Here is a 12260-nt window from a genome sequence, read left to right as displayed (position 1 = left end):
GCACCATATATTATTGGCAACACACACTGTGACCTCTCTACAAATCCAAAAAAATTAAATTTTTTGCTTCTAATTTGTTCCCCCATCCAACAATTTTCACAAAAATAGTAACCAAACATATTTCAAATGAAAGGCATAGAAATGAAACAAGAATGCTGCCAAAGGCTTGCCAATTTCTACTGAACAAAACAGCAAAAACGCATTCATCTACTTATAAATATCCAAAGTCAACGTATACCAGAACCAGACGTATAATTTGCAGTCATATAGCCAAACTTCAGTTACACACAATTTCTGAAGACTGAAGGTTGTGTACATTTGAAACATTCTTTGATGCTCAAAATCAAACTTTTCATTGCCATTCATAACGTAAATTGTATTAATAGTGTCAGTCAGCAGCTTGAGTGACACGGTGACAAAAAAAGTGCAATTAAAATAATTCAGTGTCAGTGTTATGCTAAAGATATCTCAAATTCAATACTGTATATAGCATATTTTGCCAGTTGTTGTCAAGAAATGTGCAGCAAAATGTCTTCACATGTCTCTATCATTTGTCTAAATAACTATAAATAAAGAAATACCCAGCATTGGCCAAAGTAGACTTGAAAATTTATGAAAATGGATGCAACCACAAGAAGCCAAGTATTAGTGTTTAGCCTGGGAGAGCAAAGCCTTCTGGGAGCTCTCACATTGTCCAAAGCCAGCATGAGCTGCAAGCAGAGAAAGAGCCAAGCACAACACAGCACAGACAGCTTCTAAAGATGTGACCTGGAAAAGGCAGCAGGATAGAGGAAAGAAGTAGAAGAGCTTTTCATTGGGCCGAAAAATTGATCTTAAATGAGATCTAGTTGGTTTCCTATCAGAGTGAGTGGTTTGTATGGGACTCTTCAGTAAACCAAGACCATTAAAAAGTCATTTTTCTTCATGCAAGATGAAGGCATACATTTGTGTTTTACACCACACTGACATTTATTGTATGGACAAAAACGTCTTCAAAATATCTTTATTTATGTTCCACAGAAGAAAGAAGGTACAGGTTTGGAAACGACATAAGGCTGACCCAATGATGACAGAAGTTTCATTTTTGGGTGAACTGTGCTCTTAAAGGGACAGTTCATGCAAAAAATGAAAATTCTGTTATTATTTACTCACTCTCAAGTTGATCCAAACCTGTATGATTTTTTTTTTTTTTTCAGCTGTCAAACATGAATGAAGATATGCTGGCAACCAAACAGTCGACAGTAGCAATTTAACTTCAATATTATGGCAAAAGTAGCATGGAAGTCAATAGCTACCGTCAACTGCTTGGTTGCCAACATTCTTCAAAATATCTTCAATTGTGTTCCAACAGAAGAAAGAAACTTTTACAGGTTTAGAACAACTTGAGGGTGAGTAAATGACAGGATTTTCATTTTTGGGGTGAAATGTCCCTTTAACAAAGCCTGAATCTGTTGCGTCATGATATCTAGGCATTGTTTTCAAGCTTTTGAACACCTACAAACACATATTACTCTTTCATTATCAAGCAGATTCAAGCTAAACACTAGCATTTCATAGGCTACATTCATACTTGAGGACAAGGGACACGCTGGCGCTGCAGCATTGAGGAGCTTTCCGACCGTCTTGTCATTATGGCAACCGGCTCAGTCTTGCACGGTCGGAGACTCTGCGCTTTGATAGGTGGGTGTCTGTCCTGAGCAAACAGGTGTTGTGACCCACCCCACACTTTCATGGTGCAGAAGGCCTGCTCTCCAAAAATACCAGCCTCACTCTGCTCCTGCTTCCACAGCTGTTCCTCTTTAGGAAAGTGCTTATCCTCTTTATGGTTCGCAGTCATGCACACACATGCACACGCACACACAAGCTCGATATGATGAAGGATCTGTGAACCTGGAAATACGGGAAGCATGTGCTAAAGCAATGGCTGACTGTAAAACACTGATAAATCACGCCCGCTCATCAGAAGGTTGGGTTTGTTTTATTTTACATTAAAACACAGTCAAGGTTCTCCAAAGTCACTCTGTGTAGTTTGGATGCTTTTCATCTCAGCCCGATTCTTCAAAGCTCAGCTTTTTTTTTTGGAAGTTTTGTTTGGAGTTCCTCTAGTTCGAACGGAGTTTGATTTAATGGCATGTGGAAACCACATATTACAACATAGATTAAACTGCTTCTAGTAAATAACTACAAGCACAAGTCTAAATCCATCCGTTTTACGGGAATGTTATGGAAGTAGCTCCAAAAAGCCCAATTAAAGGACGCATGCTTGCTTTCTTGAACAACATGTGCGTTGGCTACCATGAAGACAACAATGTAGTATTTTTTAGGAGCGGTGACTTGCCAAAAATATATTTAACCGCAGTGTTTTTGCCAGCAAGTCAATTTATACATTATAATATCCTTCTCAATATAGTGCCCTTTTAATTTTACACACTAGTGGGGTCAAACGTAGGCGTACTTGTTGGATCTCTGCATTTATTGACTACATTTTGTAACAAATAAGGCTTGCACAAAATAAACTGCTCTGTAAAGCTATGGGATAAACCAACAAATTACATTTGTCAGATGTAGAAGCTGTAGAAAGCTGTAATTGTGTCTAATATAGCACCATACTGTATGTGGAGATTTGAGCCCGGTCTCATGAAAATGTGTATAAATGGTACGCCAAATAAAATGAAAACTCGTGGTATTGATATGCAAAAATGGACTTTGTTCATATGATACGCACGTGTTTGGCGTGCAAATAAAATGCACGTGTTGTTATATTACTGAAATATTACCTTTCACAGAGATACCATGTGAATTGCATGAATATGCAATCCATAAAATAGTTACTGTAATCTGATTATGAGCATTTTTATTGTAATACATTCTAATTACGTGTACTTAATATTTGGAATCTGATTAAGTAATCCAGATTATATGTAATCAGTTACTAAATACACAAAAAAAACTGGTTCTTATAGAGTGTCTTTAGATTAGACAATAAATCTGCAATTATGAAGGGGATTGTTACTATATTCTGGCGATACTGTAGATTTTACACATTACACATGTCTGTATCTACTGGATTTTGGAGGAATTGATTGAAATGTAGGTTCAATCCAGACACCATGGAAAAAAAATCCCAGGAATGCTGGTCCACTAGAGACTGGAGTATGAACTCTACTAAAATGGAAATACAGATGAGAATCTTTGGAATGGAAGAGGAAAAATATTTTCATTTGATCCTTATGTGAAGTTTACAATAAGGTTAATTTCATTAATATTAGCTCGTACATTAGGAGTCTTATGATAAATTATGAAATCATTGTTCTAAACATATTGTTTATAACACATTAACTGATTATAATGATGATTACATAATACCTATGAAATAATGAATCGAACCTTGTTGTATACTGCAATATGTTGGGTTCAATAAGATTTTTCAATTGAATTTTTTAAAGAAATACATTTTTATTCAGTAAGAATGCATTAAAATGATCAAGAGTAACAGTAAAGACATTTAAATTAATGCTGTTATATTAAAATCTCTATTTATCAAAGTATCCAGAAAAAAAAAAAAATCAGTTTTCAGTTTTCAAGATTGATAATAATAAGAAATATTTATTGAGCAGCAAATCAGCAATAAGAATGATTTCTGAAGTGACACCTGTTCGCTGAAAATATATTAAAATAGAAAAAAGTTATTTTGAACTGCAATAATATTTAATATTGCTGTTTTATTGTATTTTTAATCAAATAAATGCAGACATGATGAGCATAATAGACTTCAATTCAAACATTAAAAACCTTTTCGCGCCTAAACTTTTAAATGGTAAAGTATTACAGTCCAATTAAATTTAAACATTAATGATGTCTTGGATATAATTGTGTGGATACTATAAACAACTCTCCATGTTTCACCGTTATCTATTCTTAACACAGATTGAGACAAACAAATAAAGAAACATGACAGCAGTCATATCACTTCCATGTCATGCCTTCTCATGTTGAATTCTTTAGTGTTTGTGGTGGATGTCTTCAGCGTTCACTGAGTTTACAGAGCTGCAGTGGCAGAACGGCACAGCATTGAAATAGAAACGGGCATTTTCAGAAGCTCCTCGTCTGACCCTGCTCTTTGAAATCTATAGTTCTGTGGTCAGAGTCTCAGCAGAGGTCAGCTAGTGATTATGGGTGGAGTCCCACTGGATTGAAAAATGAGGTTAGATCTGAGTAGAGACATGCTTTCTTTCTTTCTTTCTTTCTTTTCTGTCTCTCACTATACAATGACACAATACAATAACAGCTGATTGAGTTTTCAGATGGCCTGCTGACTGATGAACGGAGGAGTGGAAGTTTGTGAAGTAGTACTCATTCTGAAAACAGACTCAAAAAACGCTTATGTGGTCAAACGGTGGTCTAAATCTAGGTTAGGAAGAAAATATGTCTCCACTTAAAACGTGTGTATGAATGAAGGTAATTGACATAAGAAAAAAAATCAACAGATTTAAGCACAATATAGAGAAAAATTGGAGTATATTTTATGAAGGCAATGGCTTCCTGACATATAAATGTGTGTATTGCAGAGAGTTTGTGAACTACTATATAATATATCCTTCACTGAATTTTATGAGTGTTTTTAGAGCATACACTATACTGGAAATAATGTTGGAATAATGAAGTTTTTTTGATGCTTTGAAAGACATCTCTTATGCTCAAAAAACAGTAAAAACAGTAATTATTTGAAATATGTTGATTTTATATGAATAATATGAATGTGTTTTCTATTTTATATTTCAAAATGCATTTTTTCTTCCATGTCAAATCTGAATTTTCAGCACTATTACTCCAGTCTTCAGTGTCACATGATCCTTCAGAAATCATTCTAATATGCTGATTCGCGGCTCAGTTATTGATAAAGGTTCTTATTAGTATCAATGCTGAAAACAGTTTTGCATTAATTAGCAAAAATTACAATATATTTTTTTTAAAATTACAATTAATTACTCCAGACTTTTGACAGATAGTGTGTTTTATAAAGTCAATGACTTCCTGACATATGAATCTGTTTATATCAGTGTTTTAACTGCTATACTATAATGCAAAATCTTTACTGTATTTGTGCATATTAAATCATCTTTGACTCTTTCCCACTCCACTCAACACAGTTTATCAAGACAGTTATTTACTCGCAACAGCAAAACAACTCATACTTGTCTAAATTTTTATTTTTATTTTTTATGTTCCTTTGTTTTAAATGTACTTGTGTGATAACAGTCAGTATGTTACTTAGTCCTTGCATGTCTAAGTATGCAAGAAATTTAAAAAACCGAAATCATAGACAACTGATTAAGCTGCATGCAGTGCGTTTTTGAACGTATTTTCCCCATCATTCGTATGTAAAACCTTCACATGTGTTTGTAGAAATTACAGAACTGTTTCGCTAAATGTCTATTAAAGTGTGTAAAAACACTATGAGCCCTACAGAGTGTTGCGGAAGCTTTATGAATCCTCTGTGAACAGCTGCTTTTTCATCACCCTTCATAACAGGGTCCTAATGAGTACACTGTAGCTGTCCGCTCTGACTGCCTGAACCAAAAGGTGCCTCTCTTTGAAGACCTCGCTTTTATGAACGGAAGCCACCCGTTTGAAGAGCTGTTAAAGGACACGTTTGCTGGGAGCATGGTTGCAAACACACGCACACGCACACGCAACACATCGTTTACACACATCTGCAGGGCAGGAACCAGCACACCAGGTAATGAAGCATTAGAGCTCAGCTTTAATGAAACACTCCACACCGTAGGCAAAGCTGCTCTTCTTTCACATTTCTCCGCTTCTCTCCATCTACAGACAAGCCTGAGTTTCTGTCGTCCAGAGGATTTGTGGCAGTACAGCAGGAGAAAGTGAAATTGAATGGCTTTGTTTCCTGATAAAGTCGTTTATCATTGGGACTGTAGTATATCAGTGCTTTCCTGTTCATGTGGCTTGGAGTTGTGTGGTTATAAAAACATACTACACATCGACTTGTAATATGATACACCTTTACAAAAATGTACCTAGCTTTAATATATTATATTACTACTACGGCATCATTATTATATTATATTATACACTGCCTGGCCAAAAAAAAAAAAAAAAAGTTCCCGTCTGGATTTAAATAAGCAGATTGCAGTGATTAATATGTTACTGGTTTTGCCTTTTACTTCTCAAATAACTGTATCTGAAGAGACGTACACATGTCTATATTCCAGGAAGATAATGTCAAGATTCATCAGGCTCAATTTGTAAAAGACTTGCCACTACAGAATCCTATTGAATGTCTTTTTGCTGTGGAGTAGACTTTACACTGCTTGCCCAAAAAAGCTGCACACTCTAATATTTCATTGGCCTGCCTTTAGCTTTGATAACATTGTGCTTTCATTGTGGCATTGTTTCAAAAACAGTTATGCAACGTCACAACATTTATTTCCATAAAGAGTTGCCTAAATTTTTAGCAGAGATCTTCAAACTATCAAACGATTAATCGCGATTAGTTGCATCTAAAATAAAAGTCTTTGTTTACATAATATATATGTGTGCACTCTGTTTATTTATTATGTATATATAAATACACACACATACAGTATACATTTTGAAAATATTTACATGTATATAATATACAAATATAACTTATTTTCCTTAAATATATACATGCATATGTGTGTATTTATATATACATAATAAATATACACAGCACACACATATATTATGTAAACAAAAACTTTTATTTTGAATGCGATTAATTGTGATTAATCGTTTGACAGCACTAATTATATAACATTAAAGTGTATTTTTTAAGCAATACTAAACTATCTTTGAAGCATGAGACTATATAATTATAATATTTTCATAAATAGCATCTTTTTACAAATACCAGGGTTAAGTCATGGTTATCATGTGAGAAATATGGTCAAAGTTTAAGAAAGCATTATATATGTAAATACAAACACACATTATGTCTCTCTCTCTCTCTCTGTGTGTGTGTGTGTTTGTATACACACACACACACACACACACACACACATATATATATATATATATAAACTTTCACCATATTAATCTTTTGATAACCACGATTTAACTGTGATTTCATTACAGTCGCATATGTTTACTAAGGCTGCATTTATTTGAGCAAAAATACAAACATAATACTGTGCAATATTTTGTTCATATTACAATAACTGTCTTTTTATTTGACTGATTTGTTGCTCAAGAAAAAACATCACAGATTATGTAAGTAAATAATACAAATAAATAATAATAAAAATAATTAACAAACAAACACACACACACACACACACACAAACGCACACACACACACACGCACACCAAGGTCTGTTAATGAGGTGAAAGAAGCAGCAGACACAATAGCTAAGACAGTAAGACCTGTCTCACAGCTGACGTCACTGACTTCTATATAAATCTGAATGATTAGATGGCCAGATGGGTTCCTTTCATATTTCTTCATTGGAAAGATGGACACATTTCAGAGGTTAGATGCACTACTATGCCTCTCTCTACTTGTAGCAGCTTGTAGACAGATGTTTCATTTGGCTGTGCTTGCCCAAGGCACTGCACAGGTTTTTCTTTCCTTTAAAGTTTAAAGCAGGTATACCATATAGCTGCCTTGTTACGCAGGGGCCTTGCAGTCTGAGGGGCCATTTAAGCATCAGGAGAAGTTCATACAGTATGTGTCCTACAACAGTGTGTAAAAATTTACCGTTCCTTCCTCTAAATATAAACTGAAGCCAGGCTTTTGAGACCTAAAATTAACACCCCCATATTAAACCAAAGACATTGCAGTTTCTCTGCTCTATAATAAGGGAGTAACAAAAGGCAAACTGCTTGAGTCTATATGTTCTCCTCAAGATTTTCTCTTCTCTTCTATCTATCTATCTATCTATCTATCTATCTATCTATCTATCTATCTATCTATCTATCTATCTATCTATCTATCTATCTATCTATCTATCTATCTATCTATCTATCTATCTATCTATCTATCTATGAGCTGGGTAGTAAATGATTACATTTAATCTGGATTATGTAATAAGATTCCAAATATCAATTACTTGTAATTGGATTAAATTACATTTTAAAATACTTGTAATCAGACTACAGTTACTTTTTTATTGATTACATGATATACACACAATCATAATTTATTGATTCTCCCCAATTCCTCTTTTTCATCTTTTTAAATGTTCCTTTCTTAAATAACCTCTCACTTATATACACTCAGAAAGTTTTCCAGTTTTGTGTACATTCACACTTTGGAAGATTTTGTTTGGAACCTCTTTCACCTATAATACTTTCCTGAACTATCCCTGAAATAAATAAATAAAAAAAAAAATAAAAAAAAAAAAAAAAATATATATATATATATATATATATATATATATATATATATATATATATATTGTAATAATTATTTCATTTGATTGTTCACAGCTGATGTTCTGATGTTGGTTAATGGTAACATGACATGCAGAGAAACAAATAAAATATCTATTTTTAGTAAGTGTTTTATTTTGATTTATGTTGTTTTAAAATTATTTATTTTAATTTGACATTTTTATGATTTAATTAATTATTAGCTTTTTATTAAACTCACGAAGCCCCTGCAGTTCCTTTATGAACCCCAGTTTGGGAAACCTTGACATAATATAATGTTTAATGCACTTTGTGTTGTTAATAACAACGAATGGAATATATATTTTTCCCTTTGTATTTTTATATCAATATGGTACAAGATTATCCTATTTAAATCAATATAAATGGGTTAGGTCAAAAGTAATCTAAAAGTAATCAAAGGTAGTCTGATTATATTAACTAAAATGAGTAATGTAATGGATTATGTTACTAACTATGTAATTTGTCATGGAATCAGTAACAGACTACAATTTGTAAGTAATCTTCCCAGCTGTGTCTATCTATCTATCCATCCAGCCAGCCATTCAATCTTACTTCCTCATATTCAAATTTGATTTGCAATTCTGCACACTGATTTGTTTGCTTCCTCAATTCATATTCAATTCATATCCTGGAATTGAACTGCAATTTAAGAGGCAATCTCAATTCAGTTCAAAATGTCACAGAACCTTAACAAAATTCACAGCAAAGCTTGCGTTGTTTTTTTTTTTTAAACAAGCCAATTGACAGATAACACAACGCACTCGTCTGCATATGCACCATGTCCACGCTGTGTGTTTCAGTTAGTGTGTGTTTACTGGCCCTGTGAAGTGCGTGTTGGCTTGTTTGCGTGTGCACTTTGCATATGTGTGCCAAACAGTAGCTTCTGGGTGTGAGGCACACTTCACAAACTCCTGTTAGAAGTTAAAGAGCAACGAGAATGTGTTAGTTGGCGCCTGTGCTTACTAAGACACTTCTGGAGCTCAGCAGGTGAGCAGTTGCACACTTACACGGGCTTTTACGGCATCAGCTCTCACTCCAGAACCACAATGCAATTTAACAGCTTCTATTAAACAAAAACTAAGCATGCACAAATTCACAATGCCTGATCAAAGAGGCCACAAAGCTTGCACTGAGCTCTAAAACAGCTTGCATTTACTCAGTCCAAAAGTGCTGAACTTGTTCTATCCATCCATCCATATTGTACTGCTATGCTATAAAGCTGACTACAGCACCTACAAACTTTTAGTAGGATTAAACTCAGAACTCAGTGCAAGCCAAGCCAATCTTTGAAGCATGTGACTAAATATACTATATCAAAAATATATTCTATAAAAATATGTAATATTTTCATAAATAGCATCTTTTTACAAGTACCAGGATTAAGTCATGGTTATCATTTGAGAAATACGGTCAAAATGTAAGAAATATATATAAAAAAGTTTAAAATATATAACAACTACAGCATTCATTTGACCAAAAATACAGTGAAAACTGTAATACTGTGCAATACATACATATATATATATATATATATATATATATATATATATATATTGTATTTTAAAATATATTAAATAACTGCTTTATATTGTAATATATTTTAAAATACAATTTCTTCCTGTGATGCAAAGTTGAATTTCCAAATTTCTTATTCTTATCTATCTATCTATCTATCTATCTAAAAAGTTATCATAATAAATATTAAGCAAACATTAAGCAACTGTTTTCAAAATTGTAATAATATTAAATGTTTCTTGAGCAGTAAATCGGTATATTAGAATGATTTCTGAAGGATCGTGTGACACTGAAGACGGGAGTAATGATGCTGAAAATTCAGCTTTGCATCACAGGAATAAATTACATTTGATTTCTTTCAAAAACAAAAAATAAATACATTAAAATAAATGAATTTCAAATCCCAAACTTTTGAATGGTAGTTTGCATTCATCAACGTTTGTCACTGGGGGAAAAAAAGCAAGTAAAATAAAAACATATTGATCAAGCACTAATTTGAATATTGTGGAGGAGGAGGTGTGAGGTAAATACTGTGGTATTGTATTGTACATGAATATGGTAATCATTCTGTACCACAACATATATCAAAGCATCATAGCATTACCATCTGTACCTTGGCACTGCCACTTTATTTATTTATTTATTTTTGTAAGGAGTGTGAGGTGGATGCACACCTGCAGAAAGGAAATGATGAGGATTCAGTGCCCTCTTCCTCCACGCAGACGGCGTGTTTTACTTCACCCCTTGTCTGGCCGCCAGGCGCTACCATGGCATCACTTCAGCTTTGATAATCTCCTCACGTTCCAGACTAATGACAGGGTGAAGGAGCTGGGGTGGTGGTGAAAGGGGGATCTCGCTCCTGAGTGCCGGCCCAGGTCTGGAGACGACTGTAAACGTCTGTCATTAGAGCAGAGGTAAAAATCAGCCCACACAATTACAGGTGCCCACAGTACACACAGACTGGAGAGAAGTGCAGGCCTCTGGGGAACAGGTGGTTGGAGTTTAATATTTGCAAACCTCAGCTGTTCTGACGTTTTATGGTTACAGAATTTGAATCTAATCGAATAGCAATCATATATTTAGTATGAATTAATAAATTACACTAGTCAACATTTGAAGTGGACCAAAACCTTTCATCAAAGTTTTCCTAAAACCAAAATGCATTCTTGTCTTAGGACAACTTTGATTAACTTTTGATCCACTTCAAATGTTGACTACTGTAAAATAAAATAAAATAAAATAAAATAAAATAAAATAAAATAAAATAAAATAAAATAAAATAAAATAAAATAAAATAAAATAAAATAAAATAAAATAAAATAAAATAAAATAAAATAAAATAAAATAAAATAAAATAAAAAAAAAAAAAAAAATAAAAAAAAAAAAATAAAAAAAATAATAAAATAAAATAAAATAAAATAAAATAAAATAAAATAAAATAAAATAAAAATATTTCTGAATAAATCACAGGATCAATTTTAGTTCATTGTACCTGGGGCACAATTAGCAACATAGTAAATAAATTATTTAAAATTCACTCCATGTTCACTTTGTGTCACTGTTATAAAAAAAAAGCTAATTTATAACAATACCACAATTAAGTGAACATGGGGAGAATTTTAAATCATATGATTTGCATCTTAAAAACTGAAAGTTTAATATTTTATCCAATATATTAAGACATAATGCATTATGGGGGCATGAAAATAATACATAGCAATGATCCACTAATACTTTTCAATACTAGCACCACATATTTATGTTTCCACATGGACTCGGATCAATAAAAGTACAGGTACTTTTGAGTTTTTATTGACCTTTTAATGTTATTTGCACTGTTTTATAGCTAAGGGAAGGATATACAGTAGTTGAGGAAACTGGGAGTCTGTCCACCCTCTGCAGTCCAGTGTTTGGGTTAAATTTGACTTGTCCTCCATGATTATTTGTGTTGGTTCGAGAAGAACAGCGCTGTGGTTCGAGGAGGAGACAAGGCCACGTCTCCATGGGCATCTGCTGACAGAGGTCTTATAGGGATTGGAAATGAATGAAAGGAGGATTTCAAAAAGCTGCTGAGGTGAGCTTCGCCTCCAGGTTCGATTTCTGCTGTTTCCATTTAGCCGAGACCAGCCGTTCTCAATGCCGTCCACCTGATATCACTTAGTTTAGTCCTACCTGCCCTCCCTGACAAATGCTCCGGATGCTTGTTATGCCAGCTCTCAACACAAACACAGACAGCTCTAATGATTGGGCACGCTGGAGGCTGCAAAGCACTATGGAGCCGAGTGTGTGTGTGTGTGTGTGAGCGA

Source organism: Onychostoma macrolepis, chromosome 03, assembly GCF_012432095.1.
Source record: "Onychostoma macrolepis isolate SWU-2019 chromosome 03, ASM1243209v1, whole genome shotgun sequence".
In the NCBI taxonomy this organism is placed as follows: Eukaryota; Metazoa; Chordata; class Actinopteri; order Cypriniformes; family Cyprinidae; genus Onychostoma; species Onychostoma macrolepis.
Note: the sequence above shows the minus strand (reverse complement) of the source record.